Raw genomic sequence first — 27487 nt, 5'->3', positions numbered from 1 at the left:
CATAATGAAGTGTGAAAAGTGGAAGGTGTCGAGAAGGCAATCTACGAGCATCATTAAGAGAGTCACCAACTTCTGTCCACACGCCCAAGGCAAACTTGTGGTTTACAACCAAACGGTGTCCTCAAACCCTCCTTGATTCCAATGTTGTAAGTAACACTATGTCTATACTAGAAACGTTATGTATTAGATTACAAACCCAGAAATTCCTATTAGGCAAATGGTTCAATGCTAAAAATTGTACTTGGGTCACAGGGTCATAGTTAGTGGATCAGAACTTGGCACAAGCCCGGGAGCTCCACAATTGTTTACAGTAGACCGCACAAGCTGCTGAGCTCAGAGATTGGGTACAGTAGATGGCACAAGCTGCTGAGCTCAGAGATTGGATACAGTAGACGGCACAAGCTGCTGAGCTCAGAGATTGGATACAGTAGATGGCATAAGCCGCTGAGCTCAGAGATTGGGTACAGTAGACGGCACAAGCTGCTGAGCTCAGAGATTGGATACAGTAGACGGCACAAGCTGCTGAGCTCAGTGATTGGATACAGTAGACGGCACAAGCCGCTGAGCTCAGAGATTGGATACAGTAGACGGCACGAGCAATGGGCTCAGTCAATGGCTACAATAGACATCAGGAGCCACTAAACTCAGTGATTCACTACATTAGACAGCAAAAGCCGCTGAGCTCAGTGACGGGCTACAGTAGACCGCATAAGCTGATAAGCTCATTGAATGGGTACAGTAAAAGGCGTGAGCAGCTGAGCTAAGTGATTGGGTACAGTAGATGAGACGAGTCGCTGAGCTCAGTGATAAGTTGCAGTAGAGGGCATGAGCAGCTGAATTCAGAGATTGGCCACAGTAGATGTTACGAGCCTATGTGCTCAATGATAAACAGCACAAGATGTTGAGCTCAGTAATGAGCTACAGTAGATGGCTCGAGCCGATGAGATCAGTAATGAGCTGCAGTAAATGGCTTGGGCCACTGAACTCGAGATTGGACACAGTACACGGCATGAGTCTCTCAACTCAGCGATTGGCCACAGTAGATGACACGAGGCACTGAGCTCAATGATAGGTTACAGTGCATAGCATGAGCCACTGTGTTCAGTGATTGGACACAGTAGATAACATGAGCCACTGTGTTCAGTGATTGGACACAGTAGATAACATGAGCCACTGTGTTCAGTGATTGGACACAGTAGATAACATGAGCCACTGTGTTCAGTGATTGGACACAGTAGATAACATGAGCCACTGTGTTCAGTGATTGGACACAGTAGATAACATGAGCCGCCGAGCTCAGTGATTGGATACAGTAGACAGCATGAGCCGCCGAGCTCAGTGATTGGATACAGTAGACAGCATGAGCCGCCGAGCTCAGTGATTGGACACAGTAGACAGCATGAGCCTCTCAGCTCAGTGATTGGCTATAGTAGAGGGCGTGAGTCGCTGAGCTCAGTGATTGGACACAGTAGATAACATGAGCCACTGAGCTCAGTGATTGGACACAGTAGACAGCATGAGCCACTGAGCTCAGTGATTGGATACAGTAGACAGCATGAGCCACTGAGCTCAGTGATTGGACACAGTAGACAGCATGAGCCACTGAGCTCAGTGATTGGATACAGTAGACAGCATGAGCCACTGAGCTCAGTGATTGGACACAGTAGACAGCATGAGCCACTGAGCTCAGTGATTGGATACAGTAGATGACACGAGGCACTGAGCTCAATGATAGGTTACAGTGCATAGCATGAGTCACTGTGTTCAGTGATTGGACACAGTAGATAACATGAGCCGCCGAGCTCAGTGATTGGATACAGTAGACAGCATGAGCCGCCGAGCTCAGTGATTGGACACAGTAGATAACATGAGCCACTGAGCTCAGTGATTGGACACAGTAGATAACATGAGCAGCTGAGCTCAGTGATTGGACACAGTAGACAGCATGAGCCTCTCAGCTCAGTGATTGGCTATAGTAGAGGGCGTGAGTCGCTGAGCTCAGTGATTGGACACAGTAGACAGCATGAACCACTGAGCTCAGTGATTGGACACAGTAGACAGCATGAACCACTGAGCTCAGTGATTGGACACAGTAGACAGCATGAGCCACTGAGCTCAGTGATTGGACACAGTAGATAACTTGAGCCGCCGAGCTCAGTGATTGGATACAGTAGATAACATGAGCCGCCGAGCTCAGCGATTGGCCACAGTAGATGACACGAGGCACTGAGCTCAATGATAGGTTACAGTGTATAGCATGAACCCTTGAGCTCAGTGATTGGATACAGTAGAAAGCATGAGCCTCTCAGCTCAGTGATTGGCTATAGTAGAGGGCGTGAGTCGCTGAGCTCAATGATTGGACACAGTAGACAGCATGACCCGCTAAGGTCAGTGATTGGCTACAGTAGAGGGCGCGAGCTGCTGAGCTCAATGATTGGACACACTAGACGGCACAAGCCGCGATTATAAAAGTCCAATCTATCAAAAAATAAAATTAATTGTTAATTGTCATTACGACAAAAAAAAGCATCAGCCAATAAAAATGAAGATTTTACTCAGCTCAATGGACAGAATAAAGACAAAAAATGGTACGGGTCTCAGAAAATGGCGACACAGACCAAAAAAATTTTTTTTTTTTTAAACTTTAAAAGAAAAATCTCCACTTAAATGAAACATATCTATAACAAACCCCCCCAAAAAAGACATGGCGTTATTGTATTTTTCTCACAATTTAATCGCATGTTCTTAAGTGCATTGACTAATAACAAAAACGGTGTCATTAAAAGAAATAAAAAATACAACTCGTCCAGCAAGAAAACGAGTACAGCGATGTAGAAATATAAAAAGGTTGTGGCTCTTAGAAGAAGAGGAGGAAAAATTGTCAACAGAGGGAAGAGGTTAATGCTGCTCAGTGGATTCCTAATCTGGGGGGGTTACTAATTTTGCCATAATTAGGACAATTGGAGCAGATGTAGCGGAGGAGGTCAGATATGTGATAAGATGTAACCTAGTGGGTGGGAAAAAAAGGAGTTAGGAAGACATTAATCAAATCAATCCAGTGCTTAGAGCAATATTATTCACACAAGGATTATAAGGTAATCACTTTAAATTCCTCACACATTATACTAAATGCTAGATTATTTAAAAAAAAAAAAAAAAAAAAAAAACAAATTTCCTGCATTGGCCGGGAATCGAACCCGGGCCTCCCACGTGGCAGGCGAGAATTCTACCACTGAACCACCAATGCTTGGCTGTCTCTTCACTTTGCATGCCTCTAGGTGTCTCTACACATGATTTCCACCTTCAGCATTGCATTGAATTTTATATCAGATGTTTTCAGAGTATAAGGGTATGTGCACACGTTGCGGATTCTCTGCGGATCAGCAGCGTTTTTTGCAGTGCAGAAACGCTGCAGATCCGCAATTGATTTACAGTACAATGTAAAAAAAAATGCTGTGCACACTTTGCGGAAAATCCACTGCGGAAATGCTGCGGTTTAAAAGAAGTAGCATGTCACTTCTTTTTTGTGAATCTGCAGCGTTTTTGTACCCATTCCATTATAGAAAACCGCAGGGGTAAAAAACGCAGCAAATCCGCAAGAAAAACAAAGCAAAAACGCACAGGAACCGCACAAAAAATGCGACTAATCCGCAGGTGCGTTTTCTGCCAGGAGAGGCAGAATCCGCACTAGAAATTCCTAAGCCTAATCCGCAACGTGTGCACATAGCCTTAGTTTGCTTTTTTTTTTCATATAACTTCCTTGATCCCAGAGATTATTTTTATGCTGCTCCTTATCTCATTAGTGTCACTGCTTTCAGAGCCATGACGGTTTTGACCAATTGGGGTTCTTATATGTTGATAGCAGGGTAATGATATTTTGTAAGATGAGTAGTGGTGACCAGAAGTGCTCGCTACTTGATTTATCGATAAGTACCAAGTATCGCGACATGTTCGAGTACCCACCCTGCATCTTTTGCGGTTGTTAGACACCCAAAACACATGTGGAGATTGCTAGTAGCAGTAACACAGTCTTGTAATTTTAGACTAGACAACCCCTTTAAGCCCTGCAGTAGAGGCGGTAGTCTCCCTGCACTACCGTTCCCCGCTCTGCTGTCCATAGGTGGAATGAGGTCTGCAGCCTACGGAACAGCGGGGAGAGCCACTGGAGGAGACGATGGTGGAGCATGATGATGTGTGGCATCTCCATGACATCATCGCATTAGAACGACCACACCCTAGTCCTGTTACCGGCCAGGTTCACCATGATCCAGTTTTAGGAGAGTACAAGATGATCATTTTGTTTATACTACTTGTGGGGCCCAACTACTGGATTCCATCACACAGTGTGGGGCGCTGCTGGGGGACATCATAAAGTGTGTGGGAGGCTACAGGGGGCCATATTACAGTGTTGGGGGCTACTAGGCAGTGATCTTTTAGAGTGGGGACTGCTAGGGCCCATTATACAGTGTGTGTGGGGCTACCAGGGGCCATCATACAATGTGGTGCGCTACTAGGGGCCATCAGACAGTGTGGGGCGCTACTAGGGGCCATCATACAGTGTAGTGCGCTACTAGGGGCCATCATACAGTGTGGGGTGCTACTAGGGGCCATCATACAGAGTGGGGCGCTACTAGGGGCCATCATACAGTGTAGTGCGCTACTAGGGGCCATCATACAGTGTGGGGCGCTACTAGGGGCCATCATACAGTGTAGTGCGCTACTAGGGGCCATCATACAGTGTGGGGTGCTACTAGGGGCCATCATACAGTGTAGTGCGCTACTAGGGGCCATCATACAGTGTGGGGTGCTACTAGGGGCCATCATACAGAGTGGGGCGCTACTAGGGGCCATCATACAGTGTAGTGCGCTACTAGGAGCCATCAGACAGTGTGAGGTGCTACTAGGGGCCATCAGACAGTGTGGTGCGCTACTAGGGGCCATCAGACAGTGTGGTGCGCTACTAGGGGCCATTAGACAGTGTGGGGTGCTACTAGGGGCCATTAGACAGTGTGGGGTGCTACTAGGGGCCATCAGACAGTGTGGTGCGCTACTAGGGGCCATCAGACAGTGTGGTGCGCTACTAGGGGCCATTAGACAGTGTGGGGTGCTACTAGGGGCCATCATACAGAGTGGGGCGCTACTAGGGGCCATAATACAGTGTAGTGCGCTACTAGGGGCCATCATACAGTGTGGGGTGCTACTAGGGGCCATCATACAGTGTAGTGCGCTACTAGGGGCCATCATACAGTGTGGGGCGCTACTAGGGGCCATCATACAGTGTAGTGCGCTACTAGGGGCCATCATACAGTGTGGGGTGCTACTAGGGGCCATCATACAGTGTAGTGCGCTACTAGGGGCCATCATACAGTGTGGGGTGCTACTAGGGGCCATCATACAGTGTAGTGCGCTACTAGGGGCCATCATACAGTGTAGTGCGCTACTAGGGGCCATCATACAGTGTAGTGCGCTACTAGGGGCCATCATACAGTGTGGGGCGCTACTAGGGGCCATCATACAGTGTAGTGCGCTACTAGGGGCCATCATACAGTGTAGTGCGCTACTAGGGGCCATCATACAGTGTGGTGCGCTAGTAGGAGCCATCAGTGTGAGGTGCTACTAGGGGCCATCAGACAGTGTAGTGCGCTACTAGGGGCCATCATACAGTGTAGTGCGCTACTAGGGGCCATCATACAGTGTGGTGCGCTACTAGGAGCCATCAGACAGTGTGAGGTGCTACTAGGAGCCATCAGACAGTGTGAGGTGCTACTAGGGGCCATCAGACAGTGTGGGGTGCTACTAGGGGCCATCAGACAGTGTGGTACGCTACTAGGGGCCATCAGACAGTGTGGTGCTACTAGGGGCCATTAGACAGTGTGGGGTGCTACTAGGGGCCATCATACAGAGTGGGGCGCTACTAGGGGCCATCATACAGTGTAGTGCGCTACTAGGGGCCATCATACAGTGTAGTGCGCTACTAGGGGCCATCATACAGTGTGGTGCGCTACTAGGAGCCATCAGACAGTGTGAGGTGCTACTAGGAGCCATCAGACAGTGTGAGGTGCTACTAGGGGCCATCAGACAGTGTGGGGTGCTACTAGGGGCCATCAGACAGTGTGGTGCGCTACTAGGGGCCATCAGACAGTGTGGTGCGCTACTAGGGGCCATTAGACAGTGTGGGGTGCTACTAGGGGCCATCAGACTGTGAGGTGCTACTAGGGGCCATTAGACAGTGTGGGAGGCTACTAAAGGTCAGCACTTAGCATAAGGGAACTACTGGGAGCCACCGTGCAGTGTGACGGACTACTGTGGGCCATCATGCAGTGGGAAGGACTACTCGGGACCATCATGCAGTGCAGGGGACTACTGGGGGCTATAATAAAATGTGCATGACTACTGGGAGCCATCATACAGTGTGGGGGCAACTGGGAGCCATCATGCAGTGTGGGGTCTACTGGGAGCCATCATGCAGTGTGGGGGCTACTGGGAGCCATCATGCAGTGTGGGGGCTACTGGGAGCCATCATGCAGTGTGGGTGCTACTGGGAGCCATCATTCAGCGTAGGACTACTGGAGGCCATCATGCAGAGTGGGGTCTACTGTGGGCCCTCATACATTGTTTGAGGCTAATAGGGGCCATCATTCAGCGTAGGAGGACTACTGGAGGCCATCATGCAGGGTGGGGGCTACTGGGAGCCACCATGCAGTGTGGGTGCTACTGGGAGCCATCATACAGTGTGGGGTCTACTGGGAGCCATCATGCAGTGTGGGGTCTACTGGGAGCCATCATACAGTGTGGGGGCTACTGGGAGCCATCATTCAGCGTAGGACTACTGGAGGCCATCATGCAGAGTGGGACTACTGGAGGCCATCACGTTTTGCATACGGAGCTGTATAAGTGTGTAAATAGGTACTAAGGGAGCATTAATAAATGTTAAGGGCGCACTCGGTATTGTGACAGTCAAATTAAGGCACAAAGGGCATTATTACATTCTAGTGGGCAAAATGTGGGCACTGTTTTCTAGGGCATTTACAGAAGGTATTAATATTTTCTAGGGCACAGTTTTACCATTTAGAGGGCGCAAAGGAGGCATATTGCTATGTATGGGGCACAGTGGTGGCATTGTTATGTGGGACAGTAAAAGGAGCGGTGATATGGACACATATGGCAGCAGTGGTAAGACCCCTCATTAATCTTATCTCACCTCCAGGATCCTCAGAAAGAAAAGCCAATAATATATATGTCTAATGGTGTCATCTCCAGGGCTCAGTAACAATATTGAGTATCAGAGCTGGTCTAGGGCTGGTAGAGACCTCTGAGTAAAATGTGATGGGACCCTCGGGCTCTCATAAATGTCTACTTTAAGAATCATTTTAAGGGTTTTTCCTCTAACTCACAACTATGGATGACATGTTGCATGATTTGCCAACATTTTAGAATTGTTTCCCAGGGGACAAGAAATATTTTTTTTGCATAGTCATAATCCATTCTGGCAGACCATGCCCCATTCTAACCCGTGAATGTGCCTCTCAATGTTCAGGCTTCTCGAAGAGGCAGACGTTTGGCAGAAGCCTGTTTTTGGAGGTTTAGGGAGGTTTTTGTCATATGTGGAAGATTTGCTCAACCTTCAGGGAGTGTGGGAGGTCTACTCTTTTTTGTGGAACCTCCATGATGTTCCGAGAGAGTTGGCAGGTCCGACATGTCTGCATTGCCCATACACCCAGTACCTGGGACAGATGTCCGATTGCCCCAGACCAGCTAAGTTCCTGGGAACAGTAGCACTCCAAAAAACAGAAACCTTTATGGCATTGGACATGTTTAGACAGGAGTCCTGGAGGATCTCACTGGTCCATGTGAATGACTCTATTATCACCTTTCCATCTTTCTATCACAGATTCGTGAAAAGTGTGACCACAAGACAGGAGAAGTGAGGAAGCGTGTGAGATGTGAGGACATTAAAGAGGCAATTGGTGGGAAACAAGACTTTTTTTTTTTTCAAAAAACCTAGAGTCATCTAACCTCATCTTGAAAGGAAACACAGTCCAAACCTGACCATTTTTGGTGGGATCTTGACTCAATTAAAGAAAAACAATCCCATCTTATACGAAGCTCTGTTGATCCAATCACACATGGTCATGACCAAGCAAGCGTTGGCCAAATAGATATGGAACCGAACCTTCACCCAAACCCCATACAGATGGGGATACAGTCATATGGAAAATTCCGAATTCTTACCCTCCAGGCTTAGACCTCTACACAATGGTGGCACGTTTGAGGAGGTTCTAAGGTCAATATCCTTAGCGCAAGCCTGGGCACTAAAGAGATTCTCCACACCTCTACGTACTGCTCTTTGCTTCAAGAATCTCATGACCAGTCTTGGTGCACAGCTGTCATGTACACCTGGTTTACTGAATGCGGAAATGAAAATACATGAGAAAGATCTGAATGATCACGTATGACGCCACAGGAGAAGAACGTCCTGATATGAAGACTCCTGCTGTTTTCAGTAGGCAAACACTGTCTACTCTCGCATCACTATTCACCAAAATTATAACTAAACGCAAAAAAAAAATTGGGCAAACATCGCTTGGACACAGTTTTATACTTATAGCAGATAAAGGAACAGTAAAATAGTGAGAATTCAGAGAAATCAGTAATAGTGAGAATTCAGAGAAATCAGTAATGTAAAATAAGGATAAGAAAAATTTAAAGTATTTGAAATAATATAAAAAAAAATTGCTGTTGCATTGGCCGGGAATCGAACCCGGGCCTCCCGCGTGGCAGGCGAGAATTCTACCACTGAACCACCAATGCTCACTTGCTGCCCTGAGCTGACTCACACTGGGGCTAGGTAGAATCAGGATCCTGTGGAAAAACACAATTTTCATGACCTGTAAATTTTCACATTAATGATCTGTATCTGCCACTAAGAAAAAAAGAAGAGAACTTTCTTTCGCACTTCTTATTCTCTGTTTTATTTTTATTTAAATTCACCTATTTGTTTTTTTAGCATTTTGCTTAATTCTTCTGGTTTTTTTTCTGCTCGTTGTACTTTCTTAACTTTATTTCTTGTTTTAGTGCTTTTCTTTTATGCGTTCACATATGATGTCTATCTACCGTATCTGTTATATGGTTATTTTTCTTGATAAACACTCATCGCTTTCTTTTTTTTCAACCAACCTCAATACAAGTTGTTAAACATTCATGTACCGCTACTTCCAGACTGGCACAGAGCGGAACAGAGGTTTTCATTCATTAGATCCTGAAACCGGGGGCGTACATAGAAATCATGGGAACCAATAACTAAAAACTGACTTGCCCCCTCCTCAACAAAAAAATAATAATAATTTGGCAGGGTCGTGTGATTAGGCACAGTCCCAGAAGGACATAACCCCTACCTCCCAACAGGCAGAGAGACGTGTATTGCAGCATTTACACAGAAATAGTGCCCCTACTCAAACCCTTTATTGTCACCATGCACTACAATTCCCCTGTCATGGCCACCATACAGTATGATGCCCCTGCACAGTATGATCCCCCCAAAATGTCCCCACACACAGTGTGATACCCCGACAGTTAATTACTCCACATAATTTGCAACTTCTGTATCCCCCACACAGTATGATGCCCCCAAAATTCCACCTAACATAGTGTGATACCCCGACAGTTAATTACTCCACATAATTTGCAAATTCTGTATCCCCACACAGTATGATGCCCCCAAAATGTCCCCACACACAGTGTGATACCTGACAGTTAATTACTCCACATAATGTGCAACCTCTGTATCCCCACACAGTATGATGCCCCCAAAATGTCCCCACACACAGTGTGATACCCCGACAGTTAATTACTCCACATAATGTGCAACCTCTGTATCCCCACACAGTATGATGCCCCCAAAATGTCCCCACACACAGTGTGATACCCCGACAGTTAATTACTCCACATAATGTGCAACCTCTGTATCCCCACACAGTATGATGCCCACCAAAATGTCCCCACACACAGTATGATACCCCGACAGTTAATTACTCCACATAATTTGCAAATTCTGTATCCCCCACACAGTATGATGCCCCCAAAATGTCCCCACACAGTCTGATACCCCGACAGTTAATTACTCCACAAAATTCACATAATTTGCAACTTCTGTATCCTCCACACAGTATGATGCCCACCAAAATGTCCCCACACACAGTGTAATACCCGATCTTGTTATTTTTCCACATAATTTACAACTGCTGTATTTACTCATACAGTATGGTGCCCCCCAAAATGTACCCACACACAGTGGGATACCCCGACAGTTAATTACTCCACATAATTTGCAACTTCTGTATCCCCCACACAGTATGATGCCCCCAAAATGTCCCCACACACAGTGTGATACCCCGACAGTTAATTACTCCTCATAATTTGCAACCTCTGTATCCTCCACACAATATGATGCCCCCAAAATGTCCCCACACACAGTGTGATACCCCAACAGTTAATTGCTCCACATAATTTGCAACCTCTGTATCCCCCACACAGTATGATGCCCCCAAAATGTCCCCACACACAGTGTGATACCCCGACAGTTAATTACTCCACATAATGTGCAACCTCTGTATCCCCCACACAATATGATGCCCCCAAAATGTCCCCACACACAGTGTGATACCCGACAGTTAATTATGCCACATAATTTGCAACTTCCGTATCCCCCACACAGTATGATGCCCCCAAAAAGTCCCCACACACAGTGTGATACCCCATCTTGTTATTTTTCCACATAATTTACAACTGCTGTATTTACTCATACAGTATAATGCCCCCCAAAATGTACCCACAATGTGATATCCCAACTGTTAATTTTACTCCATATAATTTGCAACTGCTGTATCCCCCACACAGTATGATGTCCCCATAGTGCTCTTAGCACATTGCAGACCCCCGACACATTATTATGTGACCATCCCATCTCTTTTACATTTGCCCCGTTCCATTATGGAAGGGCGTTCAATACAAGGACAGAAACTAGTGAGTGGTAAGAGTTTCACCGTCATGGTACCTTGCTCTTATCACGCTTTCAGACCTGGGAGTTTGGAGACAAACCTTGAGATAGATCACATCGTGATCTGGAGCTTTCAATAAGAAAGTAGAGAAAATGTAACTTTCCATGTCAAGAATGATGTAGATGAGACAGAACGTGTGAAACGTTACTGCGCAACAAGCGTGTTCGTATTGTCGAGATGGATGTCTCTTGTGTCACCTCTCTATTCTGCTGACACCTTCCAATTACTCCACTGAGTGTGAGAGAAGCAAAAGATGTCACTGACACGTGCCTGGCCATAAATGGGATTTTACACACTTGTTTGCCCTGCTCTGTCTCCAAAATCCAGTAGGAAATACCATAATGAGTCCATAAAAAACTTGGCTTGATCTGAAAATGAACTGAAAGTGTTGTAGAGATTGTAGGAACTAACCATGTGATGCCATTATCTAAGGGACGATTGATAGGGCCAACCGTTGGTGTTTGGCTTTAGAAAGATCTAAACTTTAAGGAAAATTATGGAACTGCTCAATGTACCCTGGTTTCCATTGACCCGAAGTATTAATTGAGAATTGAGTCTAGAAATATCTCCGCTATGAACATATTCTTGGGTGGAGATGATCACGTTCAACCATAGAGACTCTTGGTCTATGAGAACCGTGGAAAAAAACATTTCCCGGGCAAGAGCCTTAACCTGACATGGACATGACAATTACTATTCCGCTGTCACCCTTTTATTACAAAGGTGTAAAAGATACAATCACTGTACTTAAATTGTCCTACTGCCTTTTGCTTTCTCTGACACCTTCATAAAAGCTTTGATATTCTGCCTATAGGCACTCCAAAGGTGTCACAGACAAATTCCCATGGTTGAAGACCATGACTGAAGGCAAAAACTGCTTTAGTAGCAGCTGACTGACATTGACAATCATCAAGATGAAGTTCCTTCCCTTTCACAGTCAAATTAGATACTTACAAAAATTTCATGTAAGTTAATTTGAGTATTTTAGATTATCCTTAATGAGAGGAAGGAAGCAGAACAAGAACGTTCCTCACAGGTGATGCAAGTGGGGATGTAGGGACCCAGAGCATGGGGCCTTCCACTGGGTAACTAGGTGGCTGTATAGGACTATCATTTAGCAAGGGGGTGAAAGACAATTTCTGGAAGAGTTTAATTCAGTGGCGTAACTTGAAGCTTGTTAGTCCCAATGCAAATTCTCTAACAGGGCCCCAAAATTTTCCTGTCCATGTGGACGCACATGACCGATATGCACCAGGACCAAATACGTCTGCAATCGATGCACCCAATAACCATCAAGTACTGGTTATTTGAGAATTGTGCTCTGAGTTCTTGTCTTTTCTATGTAGGCTCCTGGTTTTGCTCTACTGAACAGAGGAGGTAAGGTCCTACTTGGAAGAGTAAGGACAGTGTCACGGCACAGTTGCCAGAGATCCCAGGACTAGGGACTCCATTCCTATCCCTAAAGCTAGGGGCGAGTTAGCAATCCCTGCTCCACAGATTATTATCATGTGCCTTAAGGCCCCTTCACATTAAGCGACGCTGCAGCGATACCGACAACGATCCGGATCGCTGCAGCGTCGCTGTTTGGTCGCTGGAGAGCTGTCACACAGACCGCTCTCCAGCGACCAACGATGCCGGTAACCAGGGTAAACATCGGGTAACTAAGCGCAGGGCCGCGCTTAGTAACCCGATGTTTACCCTGGTTACCATGCTAAAAGTAAAAAAAAACAAACACTAGATACTTACCTACAGCTGTCTGTCCTCCAGCGCTGCGCTCTGCTTCTCTGCACTCCTCCTGTACTGTCTGTGAGCCGGAAAGCAGAGCGGTGACGTCACCGCTCTGCTTTCCGGCTCACAGCCAGTACAGGAGGAGTGCAGAGCACAGCGCTGGAGGACAGACAGCTGTAGGTAAGTATCTAGTGTTTGTTTTTTTTTTACTTTTAGCATGGTAACCAGGGTAAACATCGGGTTACTAAGCGCGGCCCTGCGCTTAGTTACCCGATGTTTACCCTGGTTACCAGTGAAGACATCGCTGGATCGGTGTCACACACGCCGATCCAGCGATGTCTTCAGGGAGTCCAGCGACGAAATAAAGTTCTGGACTTTATTCAGCGACCAACGATCTCCCAGCAGGGGCCTGATCGTTGGTCGCTGTCACACATAACGATTTCATTAACGATATCGTTGCTACGTCACAAATAGCAACGATATCGTTAACAATATCGTTATGTGTGAAGGTACCTTTACTGAGCTCCTAAATCAGCCCTTATATGGCCCATCCCCCACACAGAGAAGTGGGGAATAGCACTCACAAACAACAGAGTGGAATATCGGGAAGTAAAGGGAAGAAAAACATAGTAACATAGTAACATAGTTAGTAAGGCCGAAAAAAGACATTTGTCCATCCAGTTCAGCCTATATTCCATCATAATAAATCCCCAGATCTACTTCCTTCTACAGAACCTAATTGTATATAGTAACATAGTTAGTAAGGCCGAAAAAAGACTAAATAGGAGAGGATGAGGATATACACACAGACAAATCACCAAGCAACAGTCTTCTGAACAACACTCCAAATGTCTCCTAACAATCATCTCCAACTCCAGAATCAGGCAGTATGAGACTAACACTGGCAATCCCTGCTTGCCAGAGGCGAGTATATATAACTGAGGGAAGTGACCAACACTAAACAGCTGAACCCATCAAAGCAGGAAAGCTCCAGGACCTCTCAACAGAACAGTTTAACCCCTGCATTGATAGCAGAATCCTGCACTGTTTAATATACCGTATTTTTCAGACTATAAGACGCACCGGACCATAAGACGAACCCCAAATTTGGGGTGAAAATTGCAGAAAAAAAGATTTTTTATAAGATGGGAGTCCGTCTTATTGTCCGAATTTACAGTATCTTACCTGAGGGCTGGCGGTGGCAGAGCAGGGTCACAGGAGGCAAGGTGTCGGCAGAGGTGGGGTGATGCTGGGATGAGGAGGTGCTGGGATGAGGAGGTGCTGGGATGAGGAGGTGCTGGGATGAGGAGGTGCTGGGATCACGAGGTGCTGGGATCACGAGGTGCTGGGATCAGGAGGTGCAGTGAGAGGTATGGCGTGAGAGGGGTCCCAGGCTTACCGTGCAGGCAATGCAGGCTTACCGTGGCGGCAGAGGTGCGGTGGCAGAGGTGCAGTGGCAGATGTGCAGCGGCAGAGGAGGCGCAGTAAGCGGGGTCCCTTTCCCCGGTATGGTGATGCAGCAGCCCGGTAAGCAGCAGAGCCGGGTGAATCCTGTTGTTATCGGTGGGCGCGGCCATCTTCCTGAGGCCGCGCGTGTGCAGATGAAGCGCTCTGCTTCCCGGGGCTTCAGGAAAATGGCCGCGGGAGGCCGCGCGTGCGCAGATGGAGATCGCGGCGGCCATTTTCCTGAAGCCCCGGGAAGCAGAGCGCTCCATCTGCGCACGCGCGGCCTCAGGAAAATGGCCGCCACCACCGATAACAACAGGATTCACCCGGCTCTGCTGCATACCAGGCTGCTGCATCACCTCACCGGAGAAAGGGACCCCGCTTACTGCGCCTCCTCTGCCGCCACATCTCTGCCGCCACACCTCTGCCGCCGCACCTCTGCCACTGCACCTCTGCCACCGCACCTCTGCCGCCACGGTAAGCCTGCATTGCGACTATTAGACGCACCTCCCATTTTCCCCCCTTTTTTGAGGGGAAAAAGTGCGTCTTGTAGTCCGAAAAATACGGTAATGGTGAAGAGCTTCTAATCAGTGCAAGAGTATGTGAAATCAGACCGCGCAATCTTCTGCCCCCTCTGTTGTGGTAAACCCATAACAGACCGGTTCAGGAAATATTGGAATCGGATACTGGAAAAGGTAAGAACCTAAAGAGCCGGATATTGGAAGGATTTTGTTGGCTCCTCCACCACCTTTGAGACCTAGAGGACGTCCAATGTACTTTTTTTCTGAATAGGGAAAGGGGAGTGACGTCCAACAGACAAAAAACTTCAGTCTATTGACATCTACCATTGGAGTAAAGTCGGGATGACCAAACACATGTTAGATGTTTGATCATCCAAGGTTCAGGTGTCAGAACTCTAATATTGCATGGCCACCATAAGAGAATTTCAGGCTCACCAGTCTCCATAACTCCCAAAAACGTGTGTTGACAAGGCCATAAAAACATGGCTACAATCATAAAAACATGGCTACAATAAAGGGTCAGTCATGGGGGTGACGTCCAGGCTGCCTTATTGTTTGCCAGTTGTCTCCATTATCCCATAATCTCAGGATTCCAGGACACTTTTGCCTCATACTGTATTGTCGGACGCATTTTATTCTTTATTTTTAGGTTATACTAGCTGAAGAGCCCGGCGTTGCCCGGGCATAGTAACTAACTGTGGTTAGTTATAACAAATTATAATGATTATCCTCCATCCCATAGTACCGTGCCCATATACCCATCATACACATCCTCCATCCCATAGTCCCGTGCCCATATACCCATCATACACATCCTCCATCCCATAGTCCCATGCCCATATACCCATCATACACATCCTCCATCCCATAGTCCCGTGCCCATAAACACATCATACACATCCTCCATCCCATAGTCCCGTGCCCATAAACACATCATACATCCTGCATACCATAGTCCCGTACCCATATACCTATCATACACATCCTCCATCCCATAGTCCCGTGCCCATATACCCATCATACACATCCTCCATCCCATAGTCCCATGCCCATATACCCATGATACACATCCTCCATCCCATAGTCCCGTGCCCATAAACACATCACACATCCTGCATACCATAGTACCGTGCCCATATACCTATCATACACATCCTCCATCCCATAGTCCCGTGCCCATATACCCATCATACACATCCTCCATCCCATAGTCCCGTGCCCATATACCCATCATACACATCCTCCATCCCATAGTCCCGTGCCCATATACCCATCATACACATCCTCCATCCCATAGTCCCGTGCCCATAAACACATCATATATCCTGCATACCATAGTCCCGTACCCATATACCTATCATACACATCCTCCATCCCATAGTCCCGTGCCCATATACCCATCATATATCCTCCATCCCATAGTCCTGTGCCCATAACCCATCATAGACATCCTCCATCCCATAGTCCCGTGCCCATATACCCATCATACACATCCTCCATCCCATAGTCCCATGCCCATATACCCATCATACACATCCTCCATCCCATAGTCCCGTGCCCATATACCCATCATACATCCTCCATCCCATAGTCCTGTGCCCATAACCCATCATACACATCCTCCATCCCATAGTCCCGTGCCCATATACCCATCACACACATCCTCCATTCCATAGTCCCATGCCCATATACCCATCATACATCCTCCATCCCATAGTCCCGTGCCCATATACCCATCACACATCGTCCATCCCATAGTTCCGTGCTGATATAACCATTATGAGATCATCTTCGCCATGGCAACTTATTATGACATCATCGCCACCATGGCAACCATTATGACATAACCGGCACCATTACAACCTATTATGACATCATCGTCCCCATAGCAAACATTATGACATCACCGTCACCATTGCAACCTATTATGACATCATCGTCGCCATGACAACTATTATGACATCATTGTTGATACACACACATACACTCGTTTTTATATATATAGTTTTCTATTATTTATGTCAGTGATCTCAGGGGACCCGTGTGACGTGCGGACCCCCAGCTTCACGGCTCATGAATAGAAGCCCCCGGTTGTGTCTTCTACACTGGGTACAATGCGACATTCCCATTCAGAGCCGAGCTGGAAGACATTTTATTACTGAGGGAAATTCACAACTCCAAAAATTTGCAATTTTATCATTTCTTACGTCTCTGTGTTTGATTCGTCCTTACGACTTTTTATCTCATTTTATTAAATGCGGTTTTTGGTCGGATGTGGACAACAAAGAGCAAAATGTTCAGGAGTCGGAGTCGGGTTTAAGGTTTTTATTTATTGTAAGTTTTAGTTCTTTTGAGTAAATTCAGTGTTTTCTGTACTTTTCAGATTTTCTCTTTACAGCGGAGGATTTGAAGTGAATTATTATTGGGGAGTGAAGGGTTACTGGAGACTCGTGTGTCGGGGAATGGAAAGTGCTGATGTGGCAGAACTGCCAGGATTCTGCGTCTACTGACCTCACTGTGTCTTGTATTAAAGAATCTACGGTCACAAAATAAGAATAATGCTTTACTGCAATTGTCTATTAAATTTTTAAATTTTAAAAAGGGAGAAAAAAAATTCAGAAAATTGCTGCTGCATTGGCCGGGAATCGAACCCGGGCCTCCCGCGTGGCAGGCGAGAATTCTACCACTGAACCACCAATGCTCGCATGTTGACCACCTGAGTGATTTCTGGCACCTTTGTGCATAGAGCTATGATTTTGTGACAAAACAGTTGTCAGCAGTGCAAAAAATTGGGATCTGCTGGATCCTGTGTGTTTGTCACAATTCTACAATTCTTTAATTATAAGAAAAGTTCCTGAAGCAGCAGCACCAACTCCAATCCAATCAAAGTGTCTTTTTGGGGCGGTTGTGAGATTTTTTTCTTCTTCAAATTTAGAAAAAGAAAAAAGTCAGCGAGACAATGACACAGGTCGTGGGGCCAACAATCAGCTCAGTGCAGCCTAATCCAAAAAGATGGAACCAGGAGAGTTTTTGGACTGTGATTGTGGAACTCTAGGGTTCACATTGTGACCTCATTCTCCTGCCTCAGAGCAAGTTCACACTGTGCTTTTTCCTACTTTTTTTTCAATGGATGCCCTCAAAACATGGCCGGAAAAGACGCAACGTGAACTTACCCTCAGACTGTGACATCGCTGTTGCCCAAAACGATCTTTGACCAGGATGACCTGCTTTGCGGCCAAAGTCGTCACGTTGCCCCAGACGGGACCATGGCCGGGGCTCTCTAGGCTTTCTCCCGGGCTCCATCTAGAAACCATTTATGCAAATGGGTGGAGAATGCTTTGAGGATGGGACAACGTAATCATTATGTTCTTAGGAGATTCTTAGGAGATTGGAAACCTTTCAGGCATATATTACCACCTGGGTTTTTCAGCCAACCATTTCCGCTACAAGTATGGGTCGCTAGGTGGAGGAACAAGCATTGGACACTCTTGACCAAGGAGACGGGGAGTGATAGTGAAAACATGGAAGAGCCTTATCGTAAAGCCAGCCAAACACATAAGATGGCTGTCAGACGTCCGTTCAACTGATAGTCATTTTGACCGGCTTTCCCACACACGGGAGATCTCATTCGGCCAAACGCTCCAGTGTTCTCTATGAGAGTGCTGCCGAGAGAACAAAGCAAATGGTATTTCGAAAATGGACAAGTCCGATTGACATCTCCCCAGTGTTCAGTTGTCCGGGGTCCCCACAGTAGACTGTTGGCCGAACCCTTTGACGTCGGTGAGTTTGGCCGACATTAGTCTAATGTTTTGCTCTTGGGTCAGATCTACATCACTGATCTGAGTCAATCTCCTAGTTGTCCTAAATGAACCAAAGATCTTTGATTTTTATTTTTGTCAGCAGCATTTTGGGGTTTTATGAGAAGTTGTAGACTTTATTTTATCCCAAGTAACGTTAATAGGAGATAGAAAACTCCAGTAGGAACCATTTTGTAGTAAATCTAGTGGTTATCAGTCTGATTTTTCCTTACAGACTTGTAAGAAAAGAGTGTGCCCAGGTTGGTTAACTCCCATGAAAGCTGAAAGCTACTTCACACCTCTTGGGTTTCCATTCTCCTTGGTATTTACCCCATGACAATGACTAGAACGTGTTGGGAAGTGTGTCAGGATCCAGCTGAAATGGTCTCTCTCACCTCTTCCCTCTCCTCACACCTTCCCATACTTCCCTAAAGTGTGACTGAACCAAATGGTGAAGGGTAAGACCATGGGAACTCTTAGGCTATGTGCACACTTTGCAGATTCCACTGCGGATTTTTCCGCAGCGGAATTGCAAAATCCGCAGTGAAAACCCATCGCGGTTTTTACTGCGGATTTATCGCGGTTTTTACTGCGTTTTCTTCTGCGGATTTTCAACTGCAGTTTTCTATTGGAGCAGCTGAAAATCCGCAGAAAAGAAGTGACATGCTGCGGAATGTAATCCGCAGCGTTTCCGCGCAGATTTTTCTGCAGCATGTGCACAGCGTTTTTTGTTACCCATAGGTTTACATTGAAATGTAAACTCATGGGAAACTGCTGCGGATCCGCAGCGGTCAAATCCGCTGCGGATCCGCAGCAAAATCCGCAAAGTGTGAATATAGCCTTAAGATTCTGCAAAGTGTCCAAGGACTCAACACACTGAGATTTATATGGTCAATTATAGGGACAGAAGTCAGAGGTCAAAAGTTTGGATGGCTGAAGATTTTTTTTAAAATGTACCTATTCGGATCTCCTAAGCCTCATGGTAGCCTGAAGGCAACAAAAATGTGGCTTCACAATCGGTCCATAGATTTAACATTGAGTCACCTCAGAAATAATTTTTCTCTTGAGAACTACAGCTTGGGGTTCATTTTTTAGGAATTTGCTCAATTTGGCCTAATCGAAAAATGTGTACTTCGTCTGAGTCTGACCCGTGGAGATACACATTAGATGGCTCTTGGCCAAGCGATGGCCGATTGTTTGGAAAACATCCATCTCAGCAGACTACCTTTCAAAGAAGCACTTGTTTGGCCGAGCGCTCCTGGGTTTTCTGTGAGAAAGCAGACTGACTCATCGGCCGGTGGCTTATCTCAAGTAGAACAATGTGAGCGATAGTCCGAAATTGGATATGTGCAATCGACAGCTCTCCAGAGCACCAGTTGACTGGTGCCACCATACTTACCTCAAAGAGAACAATGCAAATGATAGTCCAAAATTGGACATGCGCAATCGACAACTCTCCAGACAATCAGTTGACTGGGACCACCATATTTATCTCAATGAGAACTATGTGAAAGATAGTCCGAAATTACACATGCACAATTGACAGACTGGTGCCACCATACTTATCTCAAGGAGAACAACGCGACCGATAGTCCAAAATTGGTCATGTGCAATCGACATCTCCCCAGACCATCAGTTGACTGGTGCCACCATACTTATCTCAAGGAGAACAATGCGAATGATAGTCCAAAATTGGACATGTGCAATCGACATCTCTTAGACCATCAGATGACTGGTGCCACCATACTTATCTCAAGGAGAACAACGCGAACAATAGTCCCAAATTGGACATGCGCAATTGACATCTCTCCAGACCATCAGTTGACTGGTGCCACCATATTTATCTCAAAGAGACTAAGGCGAATGATAATCCGAAAATGGACATGTGCAATCGACATCTCTCCAGACCATCAGTTGACTGGTACCACCATATTTATCTCAAGGAGAACAATGCGAACGATAGTCTGAAATTGCACATGCGGAATTGACAGACTGGTGCCACCATACTTATCTCAACGAGAACAACGCGAATGATAGTCCAAAATTGGACATGCGCAATCAACATCTCTCCAGACCATCAGTTGACTGGTGCCACCATATTTATCTCAAGGAGACTAAGGCGAATGATAATCCGAAATTGGACATGTGCAATCGACATCTCTCCAGACTATCAGTTGACTGGCACCACCATATTTATCTCAAGGAGAATAATGTGAAAGATAGTCCGTAATTGCACATGCGGAATTGACAGACTGGTGCCACCATACTTATCTCAAGGAGAACAACGCGAACGATAGTCCAAAGTTGGACATGCGCAATCAACATCTCTCCAGACCCTCAGTTGACTGGTGCCACCATATTTATCTCAACGAGAACAACGCGAATGATAGTCCAAAATTGGACATGCGCAATCAACATCTCTCCAGACCATCAGTTGACTGGTGCCACCATATTTATCTCAAGGAGACTAAGGCGAATGATAATCCGAAAATGGACATGTGCAATCGACATCTCTCCAGACCATCAGTTGACTGGTACCACCATATTTGTCTCAAGGAGAACAATGCGAACGATAGTCTGAAATTGCACATGCGGAATTGACAGACTGGTGCCACCATACTTATCTCAACGAGAACAACGCGAATGATAGTCCAAAATTGGACATGCGCAATCAACATCTCTCCAGACCATCAGTTGACTGGTGCCACCATATTTATCTCAAGGAGACTAAGGCGAATGATAATCCGAAATTGGTCATGTGCAATCGACATCTCTCCAGACCATCAGTTGACTGGTGCCACCATACTTATCTCAAGGAGAACAATGCGAATGATACTCTGAAATTGGACATGCGCAATCGACATCTCTCCAGACCATCAAGTGACTGGTGTCACCATATTTATCTCAAGGAGAACAATGCGAATCATAGTCTGAAACTGTAAATGCGCAATTGACAGACTGGTGCCACCATACTTATCTCAAGGAGAACAATGTGAACGATAGTCTGAAACTGGACTTGCTCAAGCGGCATCTCTCCACACTATCAGTTGACTGGTGCCACATACGAGTATTAAACTGGTAACCGAACACGTCCAAATCGACAGATTCTTCATAGCAGAGGCGATGATGTGGCAGAAGGAGATCCTGACAATGTAACTTGCTGTACACACCCTGCCCATACATAGATGGAAAAAGACACTGTAACAGAAGACCTAGAATAATACAGTAGAAAATATTAAAATAAAATATACATAGTAAAAAAAAAAGTTCCTGCATTGGCCGGGAATCGAACCCGGGCCTCCCGCGTGGCAGGCGAGAATTCTACCACTGAACCACCAATGCTTGGATGAACAACTACACATTTTCACAGGTTTATGAATAAGAATCCCCAAAATTAAGAAAAGAATGAATGAATGTAGTGACGAATCCGCCCTTAAAAAAAACCCTTCTATGTAGACGTGACCAAAAACAGAGCCAATTCTGGATGTTTCCTCTTATTGTCGGCCGTCCCTGGAGTTTTAGCAGCCGATCCTGAGACACCTGACGGTCATACTGAGACGTGTCCGGAAAGAAATTCCCCGTGAGTCGGATTTTGCTGCAGATTTTTCGAAATCCTAAGCAAACAATCTGCCCTGAATTGTGCAGACTTTGTTACAGCTTTTACGCACATCTCCACAGTGAAGTGAAAAAAACTTTAGGATCGGACGCTTTTTACAGCCGGAACATGAGGTGTGAAATCCGCAGCATATCCAATGTAAATGGTGCGATGTGCGATTTACCGGCGGTGTTCGCAGCTGCTCCGACCACTATGGATTTCGCGGTGGTATTTACGCTGCTGGGGGGTCTCCAGCCGAAATGCACAAGGGGAACATAACATCGGCGTTACACTCACAAGTTGCGCATTTGGTGCGGATTTTTCCACTAAATCTACACACCACACACCGATTTGGGCGCAGATTTGGCGCAAAAAACAACACCATGGTCATAGTCCTTTGTGCATGGGGGCCCTACGACCTTCCTCCGAGAGGACATGTCGAGGTAGAGAAGCATCCAACGTCTCTCACAAAGAGAACACAGGGCAAGTCAAGAAGGAAAATTGTCACGTGAACGTCTGGACGAACCATCGTTTGGCTAACAGGCATCTACTGTGTCATTGTGGCCTTCAAAGTTGTTTCATTTTTAGGAGGATTTTTGGCCGGCAACCAAAAGCCAACTTGGCCAAAAGCTTTTCCTCTCAACTCCTCCATCAGTGAAATCTTGGCTTGGCCAAACCAACATGCCCAAACCTGGTGACCTCCATACCCGTTACATGGTCACCTAGCCACGCCATAGCCAACGGGTTCGGCCGACTGTCATCTCAGCAGCTTTAGATCCTACAGAAGCTTGGACTTTCATCGAACAAGTCTAACGGTGGACACTCATGGTCCAAATGTCCTGCCTTGTCTTCAGCGATGGAAGACATGGATTATGATGCTCTTGGTAACATATTGTTGTTATTTCTTTTAGGTTTTTCCCATGTAAATCCTACTGTGAGGAGTGTTGATGAGACTATCTGGGAAGCCATGTTCCCAGGATCCAGGGACGTGTAAATAAGTACACTTCTCCATTATGTTTATGCTGTTTCTGGCCAACTTGTGTCTAGACTTGTGTCCAAGCAATGCTCCTCACACCTACCAGTCTGCGAAGGCTTTGATCTCTACTGGAGAAGCGAGGAGTCTTCACAGTCCACAAGGGCAATTCTGGACCAGAGTAGGACAGATGTTCTGCTGCTCTCCAAAACCCAAGGTGCCCTAGAGGTGTAAAGTGACATTCCTGGACCTCAACACCCAATCTGCTACGTAGAATATACAAGAACAAGGACTGACACATAAGACAGATAGAGATGAGGACCCCACCTTGGCACATGGAGGCATAATAACATCCACCTGCTTGATAATAGCAGGGGACACAATGGCCGAGCCTGAGGTCACAAAAGATCCAGAGAGGGGAGGCTGGAGCACCTTCACAGGTGTAAAGGAAGGCAGGTGCCAGATTCACACTCCTGGCAAGAAGACACACTTCCTGGCACACGTCCACAGAGACAAAGGAATATTCAGAACGCAAGAGTAATGAGACATTTAATATACTAAAATAATGAACTGAGCATGTAATATAGTGAACACATACTATACCAACCAATGATACAATATACTGACCATACAATAAAGATAAAGACCAAATAGTATACTACCAAATAGTGACCATGTAATATACTATCATACACTGACCACACAATTTACCGTCACACACTGACCATATAATATACCATCACACAGTGATCATATAATATACTGTCATACACTGATCATATAATACACTGTCATACAATGACAATATAATATCCCATCACACACTGACCATATAATATACCGTCACACACTGATCATATTATATACCATCACACACTGATCATATAATATACCATCACACACTGATCATATTATATACCATCACACACTGACCATATAATATACCATCACAAACTGATCATATAATATACCATCACACACTGACCATATAATATACCATCACACACTGACCATATAATATACCATCACACACTGATCATATAATATACCATCATACACTGACCATATAATATACCATCACACACTGATCATATAATATACCATCATACACTGACCATATAATATACCATCACACACTGATCATATAATATACCATCATACACTGACCATATAATATACCGTCACACACTGACCACATAATTTACCATCACACACTGATCATATAATATATCATCACACACTGACCATATAATATACCGTCACACACTGACCACATAATTTACCGTCAGACACTGACCATATAATATATCATCACACACTGACCATATAATATACCGTCATACATTGACCATATAATATACCATCATACACTGAACATATAATATATCATCACACACTGACCACATAATTTACCGTCAGACACTGACCATATAATACAGTGGGGCAAAAAAGTATTTAGTCAGTCAGCAATAGTGCAAGTTCCACCACTTAAAAAGATGAGAGGCGTCTATAATTTACATCATAGGTAGACCTCAACTATGGGAGACAAACTGAGAAAAAAAAATCCAGAAAATCACATTGTCTGTTTTTTTAACATTTTATTTGCATATTATGGTGGAAAATAAGTATTTGGTCAGAAACAAACAATCAAGATTTCTGGCTCTCACAGACCTGTAACTTCTTCTTTAAGAGTCTCCTCTTTCCTCCACTCATTACCTGTAGTAATGGCACCTGTTTAAACTTGTTATCAGTATAAAAAGACACCTGTGCACACCCTCAAACAGTCTGACTCCAAACTCCACTATGGTGAAGACCAAAGAGCTGTCAAAGGACACCAGAAACAAAATTGTAGCCCTGCACCAGGCTGGGAAGACTGAATCTGCAATAGCCAACCAGCTTAGAGCGAAGAAATCAACAGTGGGAGCAATAATTAGAAAATGGAAGACATACAAGACCACTGATAATCTCCCTCGATCTGGGGCTCCACGCAAAATCCCACCCCGTGGGGTCAGAATGATCACAAGAACGGTGAGCAAAAATCCCAGAACCACGCGGGGGGACCTAGTGAATGAACTGCAGAGAGCTGGGACCAATGTAACAAGGCCTACCATAAGTAACACACTACGCCACCATGGACTCAGATCCTGCAGTGCCAGACATGTCCCACTGCTTAAGCCAGTACATGTCCGGGCCCGTCTGAAGTTTGCTAGAGAGCATTTGGATGATCCAGAGGAGTTTTGGGAGAATGTCCTATGGTCAAGTTGGAAACTTGGGCTGAAAGGTGGCAGATGAGGTTTAACAATGATAAATGTAAGGTTATACACATGGGAAGAGGGAATCAATATCACCATTACACACTGAACGGGAAACCACTGGGTAAATCTGACAGGGAGAAGGACTTGGGGATCCTAGTTAATGATAAACTTACCTGGAGCAGCCAGTGCCAGGCAGCAGCTGCCAAGGCAAACAGGATCATGGGGTGCATTAAAAGAGGTCTGGATACACATGATGAGAGCATTATACTGCCTCTGTACAAATCCCTAGTTAGACCGCACATGGAGTACTGTGTCCAGTTTTGGGCACCGGTGCTCAGAAAGGATATAATGGAACTAGAGAGAGTACAAAGGAGGGCAACAAAATTAATAAAGGGGATGGGAGAACTACAATACCCAGATAGATTAGCGAAATTAGGATTATTTAGTCTAGAAAAAAGACGACTGAGGGGCGATCTAATAACCATGTATAAGTATATAAGGGGACAATACAAATATCTCGCTGAGGATCTGTTTATACCAAGGAAGGTGACGGGCACAAGGGGGCATTCTTTGCGTCTGGAGGAGAGAAGGTTTTTCCACCAACATAGAAGAGGATTCTTTACTGTTAGGGCAGTGAGAATCTGGAATTGCTTGCCTGAGGAGGTGGTGATGGCGAACTCAGTCGAGGGGTTCAAGAGAGGCCTGGATGTCTTCCTGGAGCAGAACAATATTGTATCATACAATTATTAGGTTCTGTAGAAGGACGTAGATCTGGGTATTTATTATGATGGAATATAGGCTGAACTGGATGGACAAATGTCTTTTTTCGGCCTTACTAACTATGTTACTATGTTACTATGTCTGATGAAACCAAACTGTAACTGTTTGGTAGAAACACAACTTGTCGTGTTTGGAGGAAAAAGAATACTGAGTTGCATCCATCAAACACCATACCTACTGTAAAGCATGGTGGTGGAAACATCATGCTTTGGGGCTGTTTCTCTGCAAAGGGGCAAGGACGACTGATCCGGGTACATGAAAGAATGAATGGGGCCATGTATCGTGAGATTTTGAGTGCAAACCTCCTTCCATCAGCAAGGGCATTGAAGATGAAACGTGGCTGGGTCTTTCAACATGACAATGATCCAAAGCACACCGCCAGGGCAACGAAGGAGTGGCTTCGTAAGAAGCATTTCAAGGTCCTGGAGTGGCCTAGCCAGTCTCCAGATCTCAACCCTATAGAAAACCTTTGGAGGGAGTTGAAAGTCCGTGTTGCCAAGCGAAAAGCCAAAAACATCACTGCTCTAGAGGAGATCTGCATGGAGGAATGGGCCAACATACCAACAACAGTGTGTGGCAACCTTGTGAAGACTTACAGAAAACGTTTGACCTTTGTCATTGCCAACAAAGGATATATTACAAAGTATTGAGATGAAATTTTGTTTCTGACCAAATACTTATTTTCCACCATAATATGCAAATGAAATGTTAAAAAAACAGACAATGTGATTTTCTGGATCTATTTTTCTCAGTTTGTCTCCCATAGTTGAGGTCTACCTATGATGTAAATTACAGACGCCTCTCATCTTTTTAAGTGGTGGAACTTGCACTATTGCTGACTGACTAAATACTTTTTTGCCCCACTGTATATCATCACACACTTATCATATAATATACTGTCATACACTGATCATATAATATACCGTCACACACTGACCATATAATATTACATCACACACTGACCATACAATATACTGTCATACACTGACCATATAATATAACATCACACACTGGCCATATAATATACCATCACATACTGATCATATAATATACCATCACACACTGATCATATAATATACCGTCACACACTGACCATATAATATACCATAATACACTGATCATATAATATGTCATCACACACTGACCATATAATATACCATCACACACTGACCATATAATATACCATCACACACTGACCATATAATATACCATCACACACTGACCATATAATATACCATGATACACTGACCATATAATATACCGTCACACACTGAACATATAATATACCATCACACACTGACCATATAATATACCATCACACACTGATCATATAAT

At 45.3% G+C, this 27487-nt stretch overlaps 4 non-coding genes across 4 annotated transcripts; all 4 read right to left on the bottom strand.

Moving 5' to 3' along the window:
• Positions 1-3176: 3176 nt before the first annotated feature.
• Positions 3177-3247, bottom strand: TRNAG-GCC (transfer RNA glycine (anticodon GCC)). The gene has a single exon. It is a non-coding gene; the product is annotated as a tRNA-Gly (tRNA).
• A 5493-nt stretch (positions 3248-8740) lies between these two features.
• Positions 8741-8811, bottom strand: TRNAG-GCC (transfer RNA glycine (anticodon GCC)). The gene has a single exon. It is a non-coding gene; the product is annotated as a tRNA-Gly (tRNA).
• Positions 8812-17382: 8571 nt separating this feature from the next.
• TRNAG-GCC (transfer RNA glycine (anticodon GCC)) lies at positions 17383-17453 on the bottom strand. Its single transcript has one exon. It is a non-coding gene; the product is annotated as a tRNA-Gly (tRNA).
• A 4367-nt stretch (positions 17454-21820) lies between these two features.
• TRNAG-GCC (transfer RNA glycine (anticodon GCC)) lies at positions 21821-21891 on the bottom strand. The gene has a single exon. It is a non-coding gene; the product is annotated as a tRNA-Gly (tRNA).
• Between the last annotated feature and the right edge of the window lie 5596 nt (positions 21892-27487).

This window comes from Ranitomeya imitator, chromosome 4, assembly GCF_032444005.1.
Source record: "Ranitomeya imitator isolate aRanImi1 chromosome 4, aRanImi1.pri, whole genome shotgun sequence".
Classification (NCBI taxonomy): domain Eukaryota; kingdom Metazoa; phylum Chordata; class Amphibia; order Anura; family Dendrobatidae; genus Ranitomeya; species Ranitomeya imitator.
The sequence above is the reverse complement of the archived record's forward strand: the minus strand, read 5'-3'. Positions and strand labels throughout refer to the sequence as shown.